Genomic DNA, 23,667 nt, shown 5'->3' on the forward strand with positions numbered 1-23,667 from the left:
ATGGGGTGAGAAGGTTTACACTTTTGCAACCTTGGCCATTAGGGCTTTAAACTGCCATTTTCATATGTTAAAGTATCAGCAAGATGTTACTGGATTGCTTAAACAGAAAATGATGCTGATTCCTGACTGTGCGGAAAATAAAGAATTACAGGATTTAATGCATTCTGCTGATCAGGTTGGAAAACATAATTTGGAATGTGGATTTGATTCATTAGAGGCCTCTTGCAGGGCTGCTGTTATTGGGTCTGTGCTCAGAAGGCATGCTTGGCTTAAGGAGCAATCTTTGCCTGATCATGTTAAAGCTAAATTGTTGGATGCTCCCTTAAATCAGGACCGCCTCTTTGGCAACAAGGCTGAGGAAGTTCTTAAAAAGATGGAAGATAAAGCTAAATCTATGCAAACTGTTAAAGATTTCTTACAAGATGTTCATCATGTTACCCTGCTGCAGTCATCACACTTGGGTTATCCTGTCATCAGGCGGTCCCGCAGTCGGCCGGAATTCCAAATTCTTGGTCCGGCGTTGGTTGCTGTCGCCTCTTCCCTGACGTCAGTGCGCCAGGGGTATATATAATGCAACCGATGCCATTTTCTTCAGTCTTTCTTGCCGCGTGGTGCCTGAAGCAGAAGCAGTTCGCAAGTGCCGGTTGGCCGACTCCTGAGATTTTCGAATTCGAATTTCAGACCGAAGTCTTCTGTAAAGCTAAGTACCCTGTTGGGGAAACTTTTCTTGCCTCAGACCGATGTCAGAAAAAGTTAACAATTGTATTTCTTGTGGGAAGCAAATACCTCATAAGGATTTTCATTTTTATTGCATACCTTGCCTAGGCCCAGACCACGACGTCACTTCTTGTTGGTTTTGTGCTAGGTTTAATAAGCGTACCATTAAAAGACGCTTTGATTTCGCACGACACTACTTCGGTAGGAAATTTAACTACAACATGCCGTCGGAGCAACCGACTACCGGCGTGCACAAAAAACGCAGGGATAAGGACAGGCAGCCCGGGCCTAAGCCAGGTTCCGAGGCCTCTGCTGATCCGTTCTCCGGTCCTCAGTGAGGCTCTGACGCAGCCCCTGACTACCGCAGATCTGGAACCCGAGACCGCTACGGATATTTTGACGGAATGTACTAGGCCGACGCAGCCTTTTACTTCAGGCCCTTCCGACGACTTTGCTTCAAAAGATGGTGCTGCAGAAACACCATCAGTTTCTGAAGGCTGTTTCAGACCGACTACTCTCACCATTAAAACATTTTCTAAGTCGAAGACTCCTCCTAAAACTAAAAGGACTGCACTTCAGTCTCCTGTTCAAGGCCCTATGCCTAAGAAACAGATGCTCAAAATGGCTGAAGATTTGATTTCTTTAATCAGGGGTTCACAGCCCCCTCCTGACAAAAGGCCTAGACAAGAGGAAGATTTTGCTTCCTCTGAGCAAATGTCCATTTCTTCAGACTCCTCTGAGGACCAAGACTATTCCTTCTTTCCTTATGAAGATTCTGATGCTGAGGGCTCTATTCCCTCAGCTTCTCCTCCTGAAGACTACTCCTTTGGGGAGACTTTACACACTATGAGGGAACATTTTCACTGGGAAGGACAAGACTACTCTGATTCAAAGAAAAGGCTCAGAGAGTTTCTTTTACTCCCCCAACACAGACCACTTGCCATCCCACCAGTTGTGGGCATTGTGGATGATGTCTATTTAGAATCCAGTTTCAACCCAGACTCTCTTCCTCCTGCTCCGGCTAAGCCTGACAGATACTACAGAGTGCCTGATTCCCACAAATTTATTTACAAAAGCCCAGTAGCTGACCCAGAGACTATCTCCCAGGGTCCCAAGGGGTCTAAGGCTTCTATGGCTAAAAACCCAGTACCTTCCGAGAGGGATTCCAGAGCACTAGACAGGTGGGGGAAAAAGGTTTATACCTCAGCCACACTAGCTATGAGGGCACTGAATTGTCAATTTCATATGCTTAAGTATCAGCAATTTCTAATCTCTCAGTTAAAGCAAAGAATAACCACTCTCCCTCAACAATCTGAATTGAAAGAAGTACAAGATCTGTTGCACGCCACTGAGCAGGTGGGCAAACATACCTTACAATGTGGGTTTGATTCTTTGGAGGCCTCCTGCAGAGCAGCTGTCACTGGGTCTGTTATACGTAGGCATGCTTGGTTAAAGGAACAAACTCTGCCTGATCTTGTTAAAGCAAAACTACTAGATGCTCCCTTACAGCAGGATGTTCTTTTTGGAGTTAAAGCAGAAGAAGTTTTAAAGAAAATGGAAGATGAGGCAAAATCTATGCAGACAGTCAAAGATTTCCTACAAGTACAACCCCCTCGTTTCAGCAGAAACTGGCCAACAAAAAATTGGTCCTTTCCAGCCACTGACAGACCACAGAGGGGTAAATACAGACGCCCAAGGGGCAGAGGACGACCACAAGCCCAGTATAAACCTAGCCAATGGGGCACTACAGCACAGAAGGGAGGAGAAGACAGGTCTCAATCCACGAGAAGGCAAACTCAATGACTTGCACCTCATCTGACCAAGCAATACTCTCTTGGCAGCCCCCTTGGGGGGAAAACTCGCACTTTTTGCAGACAACTGGCAGATAGTCACAAAGGACAAATGGGTCCTAGACATAATTTTACAAGGATACAGATTCCACTTTCACACCTTGCCAATGAAAAGAGGAATGCCAAACCTGCCACAAAATCAATGGGCAGAGGCACAAAAGCAAATTACAGCTCTCATGGACATGAGAGCCATTCAACTGGTACCTACTCGGGAGAAGGTCAAGGATTTTACTCAAGACTTTTTCTAGTGCCCATTAAGGACAATGCCTGGAGACCAATTCTGGACCATTCAATTCTAAACACTTACTTACAAGTACCCAAATTCAAGATGCTAACACTACAGCAGCTACTTCCCATGTTGGGCAAGGAAGCATGGCTAGTAACGTTGGACCTCAAGGAGGCATACCTGCATGTCCCTATCAGACAAAGTTGCAGATGATACCTCCGTTTCATTGCAGGTTCAACCCATTACCAATTCTCGGCACTGCCCTTTGGCTTATCTACTGCGCCCAGAGTTTTCACAAAATGCCTGGCACCAGTAATTGCATACTGCAGACAAAGAGGAATTCAAATATATCCATACCTGGACGACTGCCTCATCCAAGCAGAAAGCAAAGACATTCTCTTACATCATCTGGCCTTTGTAAAGCATCTACTAAACTGCCTGGGGTACACAGTAAACGAAAAGAAGTCAAAACTAGTACCCTCACAAAAATGACATTCCTGGGTGCCAGCTTGAATACAATGGCCCAGAAGGCTTATCTTACGCCAGACAAGCAACTACAACTGACTCAATATTTCAAGACAATGGCAACAAAGACCCAATTAACTGCAAGAAAAATTCTGCAGGCTTTGGGCTTCATGGCATCTTGCATACTAATAATACCATTTGCAAAGCTGCATATGAGGAAATTACAGTGGTACCTAAAAAGCGTATGGTCTCAACACAGCCACAGCTTGGACACAATGATATCTCTCATTCCTTGCCTACAACAGGAATTTCTATGGTGGTCACAGGCATGTCACCTCAACAAGGGTCAGCCTTTCACCGTGCCCCCAGTCAGGCAGACTATCACAACAGATGCTTCAGACTACGCCTGGGGGGCACACATGGCAGGACAATGCATTCAAGGCCTATGGACTGCAGATCAAAGAAATCTGCACATAAATCAAAAAGAGATGCTCGCTGTACAGAAAGCTCTGACAGCCTTCAAGGATCTATTACATCCAGGACAACTTGCAATAAAGATTGACAACACCACAGTAATGTGGTACATAAACAAGGGGGTACACATTCCTACCCTCTATGCAGGCAAGCAGTGATCTTATGGAACACAGCTCTGGCCTACCAAGTCCAGTTACAAGCTCAATTCCTGCCAGGACAGAAGAACACGTTGGCAGACGACCTCAGCAGAAACATCAAAGATCCCCACGAGTGGGAACTAGATCCACAAATATTTGCAATGATAACTGAAAAATGGGGCCTTCCAAACATAGACCTGTTTGCCAGTCCTCAAAACTACCAACTGACAAAATTTTGTACAAGGACCTTCCACCATCAAGCTTGGAAAGTGGACTCTCTCTCTTTCAGTTGGAAAAACCTGACAGCGTATGCCTTCCCTCCATTACCTCTCCTCACAAAGGTTCTTTTGAAGCTCAAAAAGGAGAGACCACGACTGATTCTCATAGCCCCAGACTGGCCACACCAGCACTGGTACCCCGCTATTGAAAAATATGGCCCACAGCCCACCATGGATATTGCCTCAAATACCCCATTTGCTCACACAACAAAACAAACAGATTCTTCACAGCCAACTCAAAACTTTAAATCTGGCTGCATGGCAAATCAACTAAACATCCAACCAGCTCCTCTTTCACAAGCAGTTCTGGATGTTATTCTGGAAGCCAGGAGGCCAAGCACCAGGAAGGCTTATTCGGACAAATGGAAAAGGTTTTGTGCCTGGAACCAAGCTAAAGGCCAAGACACAATTCAGCCTCACATGCCTCACATTCTACAGTATTTAGCTGAGATGTTGCACAAAGGACTTTCCTTTTCCTCAATTAGGTTTTGTGCCTGGAACCAAGCTAAAGACCAAGACACAATTCAACCTTACATGCCTCACATTCTACAGTATTTAGCTGAGATGTTGCACAAAGGACTTTCCTTTTCCTCAATTAAAATCCATGCTTCAGCTATTTCAGCTCACTACAACACGGATCCACCTTTATTTTCACATCCTCTTCTAAGGCAGTTCCTTAGAGGGGAAAAAAACATTAGACCACCCAGGAGAGCTCCTACACCAACATGGGACCTCAACTTTGTTCTGGAAAAACTAACACTACCTCCCTTTGAACCAGTTTTCTCTGCAGATCTTCAGTTCCTATCATGGAAGACTGCCCTGCTCCTAGCAATAACTTCAGCTAGGAGAGTCTCAGAGCTACAGGCACTAATGGCAGTGGAACCTTTCCTCATTTTTCATCAAGACATAGTTTCTCTACGAACTAATCTTTCCTTCATGCCTAAGGTGGTTTCCAGTGTAGCTTTGAATCAAACCATCCACTTAACCACTTTCTTCCCCAATCCACAGAACAAAGGTGAGAGACTCCTGCATTCCTTGGACATTCACAGGCAGCTTCGTTACTACTTGGACAAAACTAAGGTTTTCAGAAAAACTGACCAGTTCTTTGTATCCTATGCTACAGCTTCTCAAGGGAAGGCTATATCTAAGCAAACCATTTCTAAATGGATAGGTCATTGCATACGTTTCTGTTATACCCATCATGGGAAACCAGTTCCTGCTCCCATTAGATCCCACTCTACCAGGGCAACCGCTACCTCTACAGCCTTTCTCAGGGGGGTTCCAACCAAGGAAATTTTAGAAGCTGCAACTTGGAGTTCAGTACACACCTTTACCACACACTGTCACTTACCTCTTTACTCTAAGTCCAGGGCAGGCTTCGCCACTGCAGTTCTGCAGGGCCTTATTGCCTCCACTGACCCTCTATGATACCTCCCCCCTACCTTAGCTTTGGGATTCAACCCAAGTGTGATGACTGCAGCAGGGTAACATAATGAACATAGTACAGTTTTGTACCTACCATAAATGTAGATGTTTGAGTGTTCACCCTGCTGCAGTCCAGGTTACCCTCCTTCCATCCCCTCTGATCTTCTGGAAAAATCTCTTCTATGCCTTACTGATGTATTTGCTTATAGCTGAAGGGATTTTGTGTTTGTGCAGTGTTCACTCCATTTGGTACTAATTCTGACCAGCTTTTTGGGGGCACCTGACATCGGGGGCAAGAAAAACTGAAGAAAATGGCGTTGGTTGCATTATATATACCCCTGGCACACTGACATCAGGGAAGAGGCGACAGCAACCAACGCTGGACCAAGACTTTGGAATTCCTGCCGACTGCGGGGACCGCCTGACGACAGGATAACCCAAGTGTGATGACTGCAGCAGGGTGAACACTCGAACATCTACATTTATGGTAGGTACAAAACTGTACTTTCAGCCTCCAAGATTTAGTAGGCACTGGCCCGCTAAGAATTGGTCCTTTCCAGCCCCTTCCAGATCTTCTCAAGCCAAACCCAGACACAGCGGAAACCCCAGGTTTCAGTCCCAGGGGACATGCACGACTAAGCAGTGTGGGGTTTCTGCACCCAAATCAGGGAGTAGTAAGACTCCCCTATGGAAAAACTGTCTCAATGACTTATTTTAAAACTTACAAGCATTTCCCAACTGAATGCTCCTTTAGACGGAAAGATTGGTCTGCAGGTTAAAAACTGGGAACTTATTACCCAGGACAAATGGGTTTTTAATATAGTGTCCCAAGGATACAGATTTCACTTCCACACCTTGCCAACACCAAGCGGGTGGCCAGATCTACCCCCAAATCCGTGGGCAGAGGCCCAAAGTCAAGTACTCTCTCTCTCTTAAGCATGGGGGCTATTCAGTTGGTAGCAGAAGAGGAAAAGGGACAAGGTTTCTATTAGAGATTTTTTCTGGTACCCAGAAAAGGCATCACATGGAGTCCTATCCTGGAACTTTCTACTCTAAGTACCTTTCTGGTGATTCCAAAATTCAAGATGCTGACTCTTCACCAGCTGCTTCCTATGCTAGGCAAAGATGCATGGTTGGCAACACTAGACTTAAAAGAAGCATACCTGCACATCCCTATCAGGGAGTCTTGCAGAAGTTACCTACACTTCAAAGCAGGTGATATACACCATCAGTTCTCTGTACTGCCCTTTGACTTATCTACTGCACCCAGGGTATTCACAAAGTGCCTAGCTCCAGTCATTGCATTCTGCAGGCAAAGAAATATTCACATATATCCATACCTGGACAATTGTCTAATTCAGGCAGAAAGCCAGGACATACTTTTGAATCATCTGGCCTTTGTTCAAAGGGTACTGACTTGTCTGGGGTACACCATAAACTGACTTGTCTGGGGTACACCATAAACAAAAAGAAATCACACCTGGTACCCTGTCAACAAATTATATTCCTGGGAGCAAGCTTAAATACAACTTCCCAGATGGCTTTACTCATGCCAGATAAACTGACTCATGTGACAACCTACTTCAAACAAGTGGCCACAAAAACCCAGTTATCTGCAAGGCAAATACTGCAAGCCTTGGGGTTCATGGCCTCCTACATTTTTCTAATTCCATATGCAAGGCTGCATATGAGGAAACTGCAATGGTATCTGAAAAGCCTGTGGTGTCAACATTCACAGGATCTAGAAGCTATGATTCCTATCATACTTTGTCTACGCCTAGAGTTCCTTTGGTGGGCAGAGGCCTGCCAACAAAACAAGGGACTACCATTCACACTACCCCTTGCCGCCCAAACCTTAACAGACGCATCAGACTATGCATGGGGGGCTCACCTGGCAGGGAAGTGCATTCAGGGCAAATGGAACCCAAGTCAAATGCACCTACACATAAATCAAAAGGAAATGTTAGCTGTACGTAATGCTCTGACAGCCTTCAAGGATCACATTCTTCCAGGACAACTAATGGTAAAGACGGACAACACCATGGTCATGTGGTACATAAACAAGCAGGGGGGTACACACACTTACCCCTTTGCAGACTAGCCATGGCATTGTGGAAAACAGCCTTGAGCTACCAAGTGGATCTACAAGCTCAATTCCTGCCAGGAAAACTAAATACACTGGCAGATGGACTAAGCAGAAACCTCATGGAACCACATGAGTGGAAACTGGAACCAAGGATTTTCAACATATTGACAAGCAAATGGGGGAGCCCAGATATAGACTTGTTTGCCTCCCCACAGAACCATCAATTGGACAAATTTTGCACAGGGATTCCCCACAAACAATCTTGGAAAGTAGATGTTCTATCCTTCAGCTGGAAAAACTATCAGTTTATGCCTTTCTTCCTCTGCCTCTGCTCTCCAAGGTACTACTAAAGATCAAAACAGGACAAGCCAAGGACTATTTTAATTGCACCAGACTGGCCACGCCAACACTGGTACCGCCTCCTGCGCAGTGTGTCACGCTTGGCCCCATGATACCTGCCTCAGACTTCTTCCCTGTTGTCTCAGCAGGAGAATCAGATTCTGCACCCTCAGCTGCAAACCCTGAACCTAGCAGCCTGGCTAATTACCTAATCTCTCCTTTACCACCCCTCAGTAAATCAGTGATGGATATCATTTTAGAGGCTAGGAGGCCTAGTACTAGAAAATTCTATGCTGCAAAATGGAAAAGATTTTGTACCTGGAACCAATCTCAAGGGATGAGCGCAGCAGTGCCCAGTTTACCTGAGATACTACAATACTTGACTGAGATGCTTCATAAGGGCCTGTCCTTTTCCTCCAACAAATTTCATACCTCAGCCATTTCAGCTCATTATAGCACAGAGCCCCTCCCCTCTTCTCTCACCCACTGCTCAAGCAGTTCCTCAGAGGGCCCAAAAATTTAAAGCCAGGGAGGAGAGCTCCAACTCCAGCCTGGGACCTTAACTTTGTCTTGGAGAAACTCACTCTTCCTCCTGAGCCAGCTGCTACTGCAGATTTAAAATTATTTTCCTGGAAAACAGCTTTCCTTTTAGCAATCACTTCTGCAAGAAGGGTATCCGAGTTACAGGCCGTTATGGCAGTGGAGCCTTTCATCGTCTTTCATGCAGACTGGGTGTCCCTCAGAACCAATCCCTCCTTCATGACCAAGGTGGGTATCCAGTGTGGCTCATCAGTCTATTAATTTGCCTACTGTCTTTCCTAACCCACAGAACAAAGGGGAATGGATACTGCACTCCTTAGATGTGCACAGACAACTGAGATTCTACTTGGACAGGACTAAACCTCAAAGGAAATCTGAACAACTGCTGGTGGCATTTGCTGCAGGGACAGAGGGGAAAGCGATTTCAAAGCAAACCACCATAATGGATAGGCCACTGCATTAATTTTCTGCTATAAGCACCATGGAAAACCTATCCCACAGGGCATCAGACCCCATTCAACCAGGACTGCATCTACCTCTACAGCCTTTCACAGGGGCGTCCCTACAAGGGACATCCTTGCTGCTACCTGGAGTTCTGTACATACTTTCACCAAGCATTATCATTTGACAATTTTCTCTAAATCCAGAGCTGGTTTTGTCACTGCAGTCTTGCAGGGCCTTATAGCTGGTCCTAATTCTATTTAAATTCCTCCTCCCAACCGTAGCTTTGAGAATTTACCCAAATGTAATGACTGCAGCAGTGAAACACAAAGAACATAGTACAGTTGTGTATACTTACCATAAACGTAGATGTTCGAGTGTATTCACTGTTGCAGTCCTAGTTACCCTTCTTCCAGCCCCCTTTCTTCTTTTGGCTATACCTCTACTCTCACTTACTATGCTGAAAAAGCTTTTTGGTGTATTTGCTTTTTTGTTGGAGGTATATCCTTGTATTATAGATTTAATTGCTTCCCATTAGGGGGGGGCACCTGACATCTGGGGCAAGAAAAACTGATTTAATGGTGTTGGCTGCATGTTTTATACCCCTGACGACATGGAACAAGGGACAACAACTGACACAGGACCCGAGACTTTGTTAATCAGGCCGACTGAGGGCTACTGCAAGCAGATAACCCAAATGTAATGACTTCAACAGTGAATACACTCGAACATCTACATTTATGGTAAGTGTACACAACTGTACTTTCTGATTTAAATGAGTAGAGAAAGGTATTTCATCATCCTTTTAAGGGAGAATTTGAAACTTTGGCATGCAGTTCAGGGTTTGAATCACTCCGTTTCCATTTGCCTAGTGTATGACTCTGAACAAATCACTTAACCACGTAGCACTCCTAGGCTAGCCTAGTGGGCTTACCCAGTTAACACGTGTTTTAAAAAAAAATGCCTGTTGGTTGTTTTCAGTAGCTTAATTCTTTTGGTTGTTATACATGCTAAATTAAATATTATTGTTTCTTTGGCAGTTATATGGGAGCCATCAATGTAACCTGATATTTAGAATGAAAGACTGGTATTTAAATTATATTAATGATTTTTTTAGTTTCTTGTCACTTTTACAGACAGTGCATCTAATTCCCCTGAAAGTCACACCTTGCCAACACCTTTAACAAATTGCTGGATTTCTTTTATGCAGTTTGATATAGATGGGGCATGTCTATCAAAACATTAATTAATATGGCTCTTTTTCCATGCTGAACAATTAGAACCCAGTTACTTTTGTTGTGAAGTGATGATAGAACGAGTTCTTCAGTGAAAACCTGAAACTTAAAAATGGCTGAGAATTTCAAGACTAAAATTATGATAACTCGTGTATAGCCATCGTGTGGTGTTCTGTAAGCAGTTGGTTGCTGTATTTTGGGAGGAAAACACTTTTAAAAATGTTTGCATAGAGTGATATCACACAGGAAAAGCAGTAAACTTTAACCTTAGTGGCATCAGTGTGGGAAAAACATGTTGCGAGCAGACTTTAATGGGCTCACCGCAGTGCATGGGCGAAGGTGCCTTAAAATCTGTGGACACACCACATGGTACTCCAAGGTAAAGTCACATTAGTAAATATTACATTTATTTGGGCTGTGATTTAGTAAAAGTTTTACAATGCTTTTTTATTTAAAAAAAAAAAAAAAAAAAAAAAAAACAGCCGAAATATATAACTATAGAGAAATGTAAAAATGCATTGCAGTATTTGGCTCATCAGATGCTGCTGCTGTGTGTGTGTGTGTGTGTGTGTGTGTGTGTGTGTGTGTGTGTGTGTATTTATATATATATATATATATATATATATATATATATATATATATATATATTTAGATATATAGATATATATATATATATATATATATATATATATACATATTGTAATATCAGAAAATCACTTTAAGAATATTCTCCCTAATGGGTAAAGGTGCTGTTTGGCAGTTTTTGGGGTGCAAAGGTGAGATTAGAAAACATTAGACAAATCACTTTAAGTTGAAACAAAGCTGTCCATTTGACTGGGAAGCTGCCCTAGAGTAGGCTCTTATGATGAATACCTCTGTACACAGTGTACACGGTTATAGCCCATACACCTCTGGGTGCCTGGAAAAGTCAGACTTTTACAAGGTTAATCGATTAAACTACCTGCATGCACATTAGGGTATCTTGATGAGTATTTGAGGAGGATAGCATATTTTTGCATTACTTGCTGTTTGTATAACCTATACTGAAGTGGAATGCTCAGATAGGATTTACATAGCATTTATGTCCTGTTTGTGAAATTGCACAAGACTAGGGAGAAGGTGTACTGTAAATGAGCAGGCTTTGCAGAGTGGAAAAGTCCTAGAGTTGTCAGTGGATAAGATGGCATGGTCTTCTTTGATGGGCATGAAGGTATATAGGTTTATACATTTTTCAAGACTTAGGGAAGTGAGTAGATGAGATAATGATGGTGACTGGTTTGTGGTAAGTGCCTCATAATGGAAGTGACCTATTGGATGGATTCAGCATTTTCAGCTGCATATCCATTAGCATGCACCAAGGCTCAAGTGGAGGTAAGGCAACTGTAAAGTAGTACATACAGCCTCTATCAACTGGCGTGAATGAAAGTGATGTCTTTACACAGATGTTTGGGCATGCAGGAAAAGAGAAAAATAAGTAACAAAGATTGATTTAATATGAAGTACGCTGAACCAGCGGAAATTGTTGGGACTCTAAGGTCAGCTGATTTGCTTAGAGTTGAAAATCCTGCTATTGAACCAGTGAGAAGTGGACAAACCATGACCTCTGTCTAGGACATGCTTCTCAACCTCTTAACACAAGAATTCTGGGCAATGGCAAAAGTAATGGGGGCAAAAGCTCAAAATCAGGGACAGGTTTTAAATATTGCTCTCATAAAACTTGGGAAGTTACTAGAATATCAGGTTTTGAATTGGCATGCATTTTCTGAAATTTCTCAAAAGTATAAACTATGAAATGTTTGTGATTTTAGTCATGTAAGTCCTCACTGATATGTCAGAAAACTGCACATTTTATGAAAAATAAATCAAACATATTGGGCAAAAATCTGGACATTCTACTTAATCCTGAACAGTTGAGGGGTATGGTCTTAAAAGAGGATACGTTTCAGATAATGTGGTCGCTTCATGATGCGAAATAAAATGTAGAAGACAGCTGAATAAAAAAAAACAGATTTTGCATGCTTCCATGAGGTGGTTACATACCTTAAACTAGAGAACTGCAAACATTGTGCTCAAAGCTCATGTAATGGCTAGGAGCTTTCAGAAAATGGACATTTACAAACTTTCTGAAGGTGCCCCCATGTGCTTTTAGCTATTACTAGAATTACTTTGAATGTTTTGTAAAGACATCTGCGGTGGTGCAGCGGTAGCGTTGTTGCCTCACAGCAAGAGGTTCTCCCGTTCGATTCTCGGCTGGAGTGCGGGGAGTGCCTTCTGTGTGGAGTCTGCATGTCCTCCCCGTGGTTGGGTGGGCGCTCCAAAGACATGCGTAAATGGGCGTACCTTCGTTGAAGGTTGAACGTCGAGCTGGCACCTTGCCGTTTCTGAAAAAAAAAAATCAACTGCCAATCATTAGCGGACCGGAGTTCCACTGTGGCGACCCCTAACCGGGAAAAGCCGAAAGACAAACGAACGAACTTTTAATGTTTTGTAAAAAAAAAAAAAATTTAATGTGTTGTGTAAAAAAAAAAAAAAAAAAAAAAAAAAAAAAGCTGAAAGGTACACACCTTGGATATAAAGTCACTTTCATCCAGTGAAATAACTTCTGTTGTGGTATTTGCATCTGATCTCCCAACAGGCATAAGTGAAGGGATATTGTAGAAACGAAGATGTGTCTGTTGATTGTCAGGTGCTTTACTCTGCTGACCACTTTATTGTCAAAGATACATTGTTTAGTACCAGTGGGTGAGTATTACAGGTGAATCGTGCCATCTTCTGCTAACATAGCAGCAAGGTGAATATGCTGCTTGAGTCCCATGTTGATGATTCTCTTTGGGTGTTCACAAGTCTTTGCATTCGCTTGGATTCCCTACCTAAAATGTTTTTCAGTTTGCACAGGAAAAAACAAAGGATTCTGAATGAAACTTAATACAAATTCATTCATTCTTCGGTTGTCCAGTTATGCACTTCAGAGTCATAGTGGAGCCAGACACTATTCTCATACTCATGGCATGGCATAAGGCAGACAAAAAACTAATCATGGACAGGACACCTGGCTACTGCATGACATAGTATGCCCATGTACGTGTTGTATATGTTTGGAAAGTGGGAAGAAGTGTGGGAAGAAACTAGAATACAAATCACAAATCTACATTTAGACAGGAAAAATGAGCAGACTACATACCAAAGGCTTCCCGATGCAGAAAGAAACTGCAAAACCAAGTGTTGTGATGCAGCAACTCTGTACATGCGTTAGGAAAGTATGTGTTAAAAAAAAATCATTCTGTCTTTTTCTTTTCTGTACATGCGTTAGGAAAGTATGTGTTAAAAAAAAATCATTCTGTCCCTTTCTTTCTTTTTCTCTCTCGCTAGATCCTACTAGGGTAGTCATGTTAATGTTTCCTTCAGCAACACAGAGGCTTTTTGGTAGTAAGGTCTGGGTACCATTCACCAACTCTGGTTAAATTATAGGGATTAGATTACTAGATCTGATGTTATACAGTATGGAAAGTTACAGTTTAGCATCTAACATAAACTGTGCCTCCATATGCAACATTCATGAAGCAAACAGTGTGATGCAGAAACTGAACTTTAAAATCTTGGCACAAGTCGAGTGCCTAGTTTAACTGGCTCCTGGTGTAGTTCCCCACTTTGGTTTCTCTCACTTTTAAGTTAAATTTTTTTTTTTGGTGGGGGGGGGGGGGGTATTCTCTTGTAGTTGAAGATTTTTTCTTTTCATTAGACAAGATAAAGTTGCTCACTTAATATTTTAGTAACTGTCCCGCCTTTTGGTAATTGTTTCAGCTTATATTTTTTGTTTTAATTACTTAATTTACATATTTACATTTTCCTTTGAATGTTTACTTCAGTGTGCTTGTGCTTTAAAATAATCTCTAATGTTCATTTTTTGAACCTGGAGCAGCTCACTACAGTTAAAATACAAAGTTTTTTTCAGTTCAGAGCCTCAGCTTGTGCTCAAGTACAGTATCTGCATCCTTTCTTGCTGCCAGTATGACATTTTCACACCTTTGGCATCTCCTGTGCCCTCTAACACCTTTTACCAGGGTCTGCTGCCCCTTTGCCCTGCCTAATGTACCCTTTACTCTACTCACACTCGGGGCAGACCACTCCACTGTTGATATGCCACTGATCACCACCAAGACAAAATGCCACTGTTAAACTTGTTCTGTTTAGTGATGAGTCGCTTGGAACTCTCCCTAATGGATGGACCCAAGATGAACATTTCATTTAGTAGATGGGGAGAATAAGTAAAAATTGTCTTGTAGCTGATGGTATTCTGAGAGACACTTTTCTTAGCAGGTGGAATTGATAATGCCATGTTTATTGCGCAGCACTGTTTAGAGCACTATTTAGTTGATGTTTGTGGACTCATTTCACCATTATCTGTAACTAGCTGGCTGTTAGTGGGTGCTATTAAATAGACCAATTTTGCTTCAGAGAATAGACTGCATGTAGTGATTTACAGCAGAACGAGTGCATTCTCTATAGTCAGATCATAGAATCAGCAGACTCTTGCCATAAATAAAAGCTGTCTAGAGACAACTGTAAAAGTTGCAGAACGGCAAAAAAACAAAAAAATGCATGTGTGCACTTTTGTATGTGTCAGGCCATTTAGTGTAATTTTGTATTCTTTCATGGATAAATTCTTCCTTTTTCTTTATTAGGGGTAGAAACGTCTTGGAGATGTATGACTTTTTAGCAGGATACTTTTCCAGTTTTGCAGCTAATCTCTGAAACATGAGCTTCATCCATCAGTTGTGTTCTTGTGTTGTATATTTAGTGTTTGCTGTGGTAGTGTGCAGTAGTGGTCTAGCAACTTACGTTCAGATTTTGCTTGCAACTCCACTTTTGTAGACTTTCCTTTTATAGAATGAATAATATATATATATAGCTTATAAATGGTGTTGGCTGATAATAAAAGAGAGCGAATGATCATATGTGTGCTCTTACACTAATGTCGTTGGGGTGGAGAGGTCACATGACCATGTGCTTTATAATAAAGGAGGAAGCGAGGGTTGTTTCCCTCTTCCGTTTTTAACCAGATTGATTGCCTTCACGTGTGTTTATTTTTCTCTGTAATGTATGTCTAACCTGACTTTCTTACCCTTAAGATGGTACCGTCAACAGGTTATGGGTCCAGGAGGGAAGTAGGAAGCCGATGGCATAGACTATGTTTCGATGGAGATGAGAAGAATTATGAGTTGTGGGAGACAAAGTTTCTGGGACACCTTCTCTTGCTAGGGCTAAAAGATGCCATTTTGCAAAATGTGCAGCAGGATGTGGAGGACGACGAGAATGAGGAGGAAGGCGACGATGCTGAGAAAAATTAGGCATATGCAGAACTAATACAGTTCTTGGACGACAAACGTTTGTCCCTTGTCATGAGGGAAGCTGCAGATGGTAGAGAAGCGTTTCAGATCCTGAGAGACCATTATGCTGGGAAAGGGAAGCCATGGGTAATTGGCCTATACACCGAATTAACAAGCCTCCCGAAGGCCACCAGTGAAAGTGTCACAGACTATATTATTAGTGCTGAGACTGCCATTACGGCACTTAGAAATGCTGGGGAGATGCTCAGTGATGGATTTCTAGTTGCGATGATTCTGAAAGGGTTGCCTGAAACCTTTAAACCATTTGCAGTCCACATCACGCAAGATGATAAGTTGAGCTTTGGTGAGTTCAAAACAAGGTTGAGAAGCTATGAACATACCGAGAAATTTACTGCCAACGTACATAATGATAATGTGATGAAAGCAAGTGGCCTTGGGGAAAGAGTAAAAGCAGAGATTATATGCTATAGCTGAGGATGCCATAGAGAATGTAAAGGCCGGAGACAGTGGTGTAGTTTGTGTAAATACTCTAGCCACAGGGACAGTAACTGTAGACGAAATAAGAAAGACCATGTGAAACAAGCAACTGACGCAGATGATCACACATTTGTCTTCAGAATAAATGAGCATCAAATTTGTGAATTAAAACAGAAGGGATTAATGGTGGACACTGACGCCACGTCACACATAATTAACGACCTGAAAAAGTTTAAATACTTTGATGCAACTTTCCAACCGGAAGAACACATTGTGGAATTAGCTGACGGAACGAGAGCCTTTGGGGCCACACAGAAGAGAGGTAATGCAGAGGTATGGCTGCTAAACACAGAGGGGTGCAAAGTAAAAGTGATGATGACTTGGACACTGTATAGCTCGACGTATCCACAAAGCATTTTTTCTGTTAATCAACTTTAAACAGGGCCGGGACCAACTCCTCTACAAAAACGGCACCAGGTTTGACATAATTGAGTGTGATAGACTATTATTTAGACACATATGATGAAGAAAACGATAGTGAGATACATTACGATGCATCTCAGAGCTGTTATGACATTCAAGCATGGCATAAAATGCTTGGTCACTGTAATTTCAAAGATGTGACAAAATTAGAAAAAGTGGTAAAAGGAATGAAAATTAAGGGTAAAGTTGAAAGACCTAATTTAGATTGTGAAACCTGTACACAAGGGAAATTTGTACAGAGCAGAAACAGAGAATCAGATGCAAGAGCAAAAGTTGTGTTTGAACTAGTCCATACTGATTTGGCAGGCCCAGTTGAGCCAGTAGCAAAAGATGGCTTTAAGTACACTTTAGCATTTACTGATTACTTTGGTGTAATATTTGTCTACTTTCTGAAAGCCAAGAGTGATACAGTCAAGGCGACTGAAAGGTTTATTGCAGATTCAGCCCCTTATGGGAAGGTAAAGTGTATCAGATCAGATAATGGCACTGAGTTCATGTCGAAAGATTTTGTCACTATTGAGTAAAAATGTTATAAGACACAAAACATCCGCACCTTACTCACCCCATCAGAATGGGACAGCAGAGAGAAACTGGAGAACACTGTTCGAAATGGCAAGGTGTATGTTGATAAAAAGTGACTTGCCTAAAGAGTTGTGGATATATGCAGTAATGACTGCTGCTTTTATTCACAACAGATGTTATAACAGGCGTGTGGGGCAGACCCCATTCTTCATGCTAACAGGAAAGAAACCTGATCTTTCAAGGATGAGAGAATTTGGATCAGTGTGTTATGCATACAGACAAGATAAAAAGAAGTTAGACCCAAGATGTGATAAGGGGATCTTTGTCGGATATGATGAAAACAGCCATCATATCTGGTCTATTACCCTGACACAGGAAGGGTCCTTAGACACAGGTTAGTCAAGTTCTTTACTAAGAATGTAGCTGAATGCCAGATTCAGACAGACCCAGAAGTGATGGATGAAGATCTTAATACCAGAAGAAGTGTGCATGTTAAGTCAAAATCAAAAGCTGATTGTCAAATCACAATAGAAATACAAGTAATTAATGAAGGAGACGCAAAAATAAGGCAAGAAGAGGAAATGCAAGCTACACACTACTCTAAAAGAGAGAGAAAACCACCTGCATACTTGAAGGACTATGAGTGTAAAGTTGAAAATGACGATTATGTGACAGTTAATGTTGACTGTTGTTACCAATTAATATGCAACACACCGCAGAGCTTTAAAGAAGCTATGACTTTGTCTAACTTGGAAAAGTGGGTCAAAGCCATGAAGGAGGAACTTGGTCTTTAAAGGAAAACAACACATTTACACTTACCATACTGCCAGAAGATAAAAATGCAGTGGGGGCTAGGTAGGTTTTTACTGTAAAAGACAATGCAGATAATACTGAGACTTACAGAGCTAGATATGTAGCTAAAGGCTACAGTCAAGTCGCTGGTATAGATTATAATGAAACATTTGCACCAACTGCGAGTATAACATCTGTACGAAGTCTAATGCAGATAGCAGCTCAGTCCTATTTAGAATTACACCAGATGGATGTACAAACAGCCTATTTAATGCTCCTATTGATTGTGAGGTGTATATGGAGCAACCTGAAGGTTTTGAAAAGAAATCAAATGATGAAAAATTGGTTTGTAAACTGAATAAGTCATTATATGGATTGAAACAATCAGGGCGTAACTGGAACAAAATGTTGCACGATTATCTTTGTGAAAATAGTTTTATCCACAACACCGCAGACCACTGTGTATACACTAGACAAGCTGAAAATGAGAAAACAGTCCTAATTATATGGGTTGACTATCTCATTATAGCAGCTAGTGACAATGAATCACTAAACGATGTAAAGGAAATGCTCAAAGCTAAATTTAAAATGAAAGATTTGGGAAAGCTAAGACGTTTTCTAGGCATTGACTTTACCCAGAATAGTGGTGAAGTAAAGATGAAGCAAAAGAGGTACATCACGAAAATTCTTGAGAAATTTGGTATGTCTAATTGTAAAGTAAGACGTGCCCCTTCTGAACAGAAACCAAACTTTGAATGTGACAGTGAATCTACAGATCCAAGAAAATATTGTGAGCTTGTGGGTAATTTGATATATGTTATGACAAGCACGAGACCTGATCTTAGCTGGATTGTTAAGTAAACTTTCACAATATTTGTCACAACCAAGTGAATCTCATTTAACACTAGCTAAACATGTGTTAAGATACTTAAAAGGTACATTGGAAACAGAGCTGTGTTGCAAGAAAAGTGAAGGGAAACTTCAGCTTATAGCATACAGTGATGCAGACTGGGCAACAGATCAAAATGATAGACGTAGTACAACAGGTTATTGCTTTAGCCTCAATAGAGACGGGTCTATTATTTCATGGAAATTAAAGAAGCAACAAAAACGGTAGCTTTATCTACATGTGAGGCAGAGTACATGGCATTGGCAGCAACAACACAGGAGAGTTTGTACCTTGTGGAGCTGTTGAGTGAAGAGTGCAAGTATGTGCCAGTAACAATATTTGAGGACAATCGAGGAGCAATCGCTTTGTCGAAGAATCCAGTAAGCTGACAGAGATGTAAACATGTTGACATTAAGTATCATTTTGTCAGGTCAGCACTTAATGATGACAAAATAAGCATTGAATATTGCCCGACAATGGACATGGTTGCAGTTATTTTTACTAAACCTGCTACGAAGTCGAAGATTGAAAAGTTCATGTATTACGTATTTGGAATGTGAAGGAAAAGTCCTCCGAAAATATGTTCTTAAAATGTATTTGTATAGAGTGTAAGAGCAAGTGGGGGTGTTGGCTGATAATAAAAGAGTGAATGATCGTATGTGTGCTCTTACACTGACGTCGTTGGTGTGGAGAGGTCGAGAGGTCACATGACCATGCGCTTTATAATAAAGGAGGAAGCGAGGGTTGTTCCCCTCTTCCGTTTTTAACCAGATTGATTGCCTTCACGTGTGTTTATTTTCTTCTGTAATGTATGTCTAACCCGACTTTCTTACCCTTAATATGATACCACCAGCAAATGGCCACCAGCCTTTACTAACGTTCCCTATAGAAAGGTAATACCCCAGAAGATGAGATGTAAGTGCTACTTTCACCCTTGTGGAACTAAACGGAAATGAGTTCAGAGTCAGCAGGATGTTCTTCGTGCATACAGCTGCAGTCATTACAGATGGGTTATCCTGCCGTCAGGCGGGTCCTCGGTCGGCCGAATTCCAAAGTCTAGGTCTGGCGGCCGAATTCCAAAGTCTAGGTCTGGCGTCGGTTGTCGTCGCTTCTTCACTGATGTCAGTGCGGCAGGGGTATAAAAGAGGCAGCCGACGCCATTTTCTTCAGTCTTTCTAGCCGTGCGGTGCCCGAAGCAGAAGCAGTTCACAAGTGCCGGTCGGCCAGCTCCTGAGATTTACGAAAGTATTTCAGCCGAAGTCTTCTTGAAAGCTAAGTACCCCGTTGGGGAAACTTTTCTTGCCTCAGACCGATGTCCGACAAAGTTAATAATTGCATTTCATGTGGGAAGCAAATGCCGCATAAGGATTTCCACTCTTTCTGTATACCTTGCTTAGGCCCAGACCACGACGTCTCGGCCTGCCGTTTTTGTGCTAGATTCAACAAGCGCACTATTAAGCGCCGGGCGGAGTTCGCCCTTCACTATTTTGGCAAAAAATTTAATTATGTCGTTGGGTATTCCAACTCCAGTTTTGAGCAAAAGACGCAAAGATAAGGACCGACGTACGAGGTCCGCACCGACTACTGAGACTACGCTAAGGCCGACTACCGGTTCTCCGGTGCTCAGCGAGGCACCTACGCAGCCCCTGAGTACCGATGACACTACATTACCGGTGTCTTCAGTACCCGAGGTCGCAGGCTCCTTGGTCCCCATTCCTACTGCAGATACCGACGCCACCCTTGGGGAAACTCAGAATTTAGACAGGCCTGCCATTTCTCAAGGTGTCTTCAGGCCTTCCTCCTTCTCTATTAAAGCTTTCACTAAATCTAAAGCAGCCATGAAAACCAAAAAACAGGATCCTCCGACCCCCTCTCAAGGCCTCATGCCTAAAAAGCAGATGCTTAAAATGGCTGAGGATTTGATTACTCTTATCAGGGGTTCTCAACCCCCCTCTGACAAAAGGCCCAGATTAGAGGAAGACTACCCTTCCTCAGATCAAGCTTCCATTACATCAGAACATTCTGAGGACCAGGATTATGCCTATTCTCCTTTCGAAGACTCTGATGCAGAGGAGTCTATTCCCTCGGTCTCCCCCCCCCCCCCCCCGAGGACTACTTTTTTGGGGAAACCCTGCATACATTGAGGGAACACTTTCACTGGGAAGGTCAAGATTACTCAGATTCCAAGAAAAGACTCAGGGAATTTCTTCTGCTCCCCCAGCATAGGCCCCTGGCTATCCCTCCTGTTTTAGATATATTGGATGATGTGTACACAGAAGCCAGCCTTAATCCAGATTCTTTGCCTCCAGCTCCTGTTAAACCAGACCGGTATTACCGGGTTCCTGATTCTCACCAGTTCCTATATAAAAGCCATACTGCTGACCCAGAAACTATTTCACAGGGTCCCAAGGGAATTAAGGCCTCTACTGCTAAAAACCCATTACCTTCAGAGAGAGATTCCAGAGCTTTAGAAAGGTGGGGGAAAAAGGTGTACACCTCGGCCACTTTAACCATGAGGGCATTAAACTGTCAGTTCCATATGTTAAACTATCAACAGTTTTTGTTATCTCAGTTGAAAAGCAAAATGACACAACCAGAACAACCAGATTTAAAAGAGTTGCAGGATTTGTTGCATGGTGCAGAGCAAGTGGGTAAGCATATCTTGCAGTGTGGTTTTGATGCCTTAGAGGCCTCATGTAGAGCTGCTGTTACGGGGTCTGTTATACGTAGGCATGCTTGGCTCAAAGAGCAAACCTTACCAGATCATGTCAAAGCTAAATTATTAGATGCACCTCTTCAAAAAGATGTATTGTTTGGTGTTAAAGCTGAGGAGGTACTAAAGAAAATGGAGGAAAAAGCGAAATCAATGCAAACGATGAAAGATTTCCTGCAGGTACAACCTCCACGTTTCAGCAGAAACTGGCCTTCAAAAAATTGGTCCTTTCCAGCCACGGACAGACCTCAAAGGGGCAGATACAGACGCCCAAGGGGTAGAGGGCAACCTCAAGGATCTTTCAGAGCCAGACAGTGGCAAGCACCAACCCCAAGAGGTGGAGAAGATAGATCACAGTCATTTAGAAAACAGACACAATGACTTCCCCCTACACCTGCCAAGCAAAGCTTTAATGGCAGCACCTTCGGGCGGAAAACTGGCATTATTCTCGAAAAATTGGCATATTGTTACAAAAGACAAATGGATTCTGGACATTATAGACAGAGGCTACAGGTTCCACTTTCACACCCTTCCAAAAATGAGAGGCATGCTGAACCTGCCACAAAATCAAAGGGCAGAGGCACAAAAACAAATTTCAGCTCTCATGGACATGAAAGCGATTCAAGAGGTACCTGCAAAAGAACAAGGTCAAGGGTTTTATTCCAGACTATTCCTGGTACCAAGGAAAGACAAAGATTGGAGACATATCTTAGACCTATCCACCCTAAACACATATCTACAGGTACCAAAATTCAAGATGCCCACATTACAGCAGCTTCTTCCCATGCTGGGCAAGGAGTCTTGGCTGGTAACATTGGACCTCAAGGAGGCATACCTGCATGTCCCTATCAGACAAGATTGCAGAAGATACCTCGGATTTCTTGAAGGTTCAACCCATTACCAATTCTCTGCATTGCCCTTTGGCTTATCTACTGCGCCCAGAGTGTTTACGAAATGCCTGGCATCAGTAATCACCTTCTGCAGACTACAAGGGATACAAATCTACCCATATCTGGACGACTGCCTGATCCAAGCGGACAGCAAGGACATACTACTGCAGCACCTGGCGTTTGTAATAAAACTGTTGAACTTCCTGGGATACACAGTCAGCAAAAAGAAATCAAAACTAATACCCTCTCAACAAATAATTTTCCTGGGTGCCAGCTTGAATACAACCACCCAGATGGCCTACCTCATGCCAGACAAACAAGGGCAACTGTCTCAATACTTCAGCAAAATGGCAACTTTCACCAGGCTAACTGCAAGGAAAGTCCTGCAGGCTCTGGGATTCATGGCATCTTGCATCCTACTAATCCCATGTGCAAAGCTGCATGTGAGGAAACTTCAATGGTACCTAAAAAACTTATGGTCTCAACACAGCCACAGCTTGGAAACAATTATACCACTCATTCCATGTCTTCAAAAGGAATTTTTGTGGTGGGCTCAAGCTTGCCAAAGAAACACAGGTCTCCCTTTCTGTGTACCTCAAGCAACTCAAATCATCACAACAGACGCCTCAGACTACGCCTGGGGAGCACATATGACAGATCAATGCATTCAGGGAAAATGGTCCCAAAAAGAGAAGCACCTACACATCAACCAAAAGGAAATGCTAGCCGTGCAAAATGCTATTATGAACTTCAAAGACCTACTGCATCCAGGCCAGCTGTTGATAAGGACAGACAACACCACAGTGATGTGGTACATAAACAAACAGGGGGGAACTCATTCATACCTCCTGTGCAGGCAAGCCATGACCCTATGGAACACAGTACTGGAATTGCAAATTCAACTACAGGCACAATTCCTGCCAGGGAAGGAAAACACACTGGCAGACAACCTAAGCAGAAATATGACAGATCCACACGAATGGAAGTTGCATCCTCAAGTTTTCACAAAGATAACTCAGGCATGGGGACAGCCAGACATAGATCTCTTCAATACCCACAGAAATTACCAGTTGAAAAAATTTTGTTCAAGGACTTATCATCCACAGGCCTGGAAAGTGGACACACTTTCTTTCAATTGGACAACATTGACAGTCTATGCCTTCCCGCCTCTTCCTCTGCTGCCCAAAGTTCTATTAAAAGCCAGAGCAAAGAGGCCGAAAATGATTCTCATTGCTCCAGACTGGCCAAGACAACACTGGTATCCGCTCCTGAAGAGCCTGACACATTCCCCACCATGGATCCTACCTCTAGCCCCTCTTCTGTTGTCCCAGCACAACTAG

General features: G+C 42.6%; 1 protein-coding gene across 5 annotated transcripts in view; it reads left to right on the forward strand.

Annotated features, from left to right (window-relative positions):
- Positions 1-23,667, forward strand: part of TBL1X (transducin beta like 1 X-linked) — a 2,018,721-nt gene that overhangs the window by 134,497 nt on the left and 1,860,557 nt on the right. The window lies entirely within an intron of this gene.

Source organism: Protopterus annectens, chromosome 5.part0 (assembly GCF_019279795.1).
Source record: "Protopterus annectens isolate FY-2018-M chromosome 5.part0, PAN1.0, whole genome shotgun sequence".
Lineage (NCBI taxonomy): Eukaryota > Metazoa > Chordata > Ceratodontiformes > Protopteridae > Protopterus > Protopterus annectens.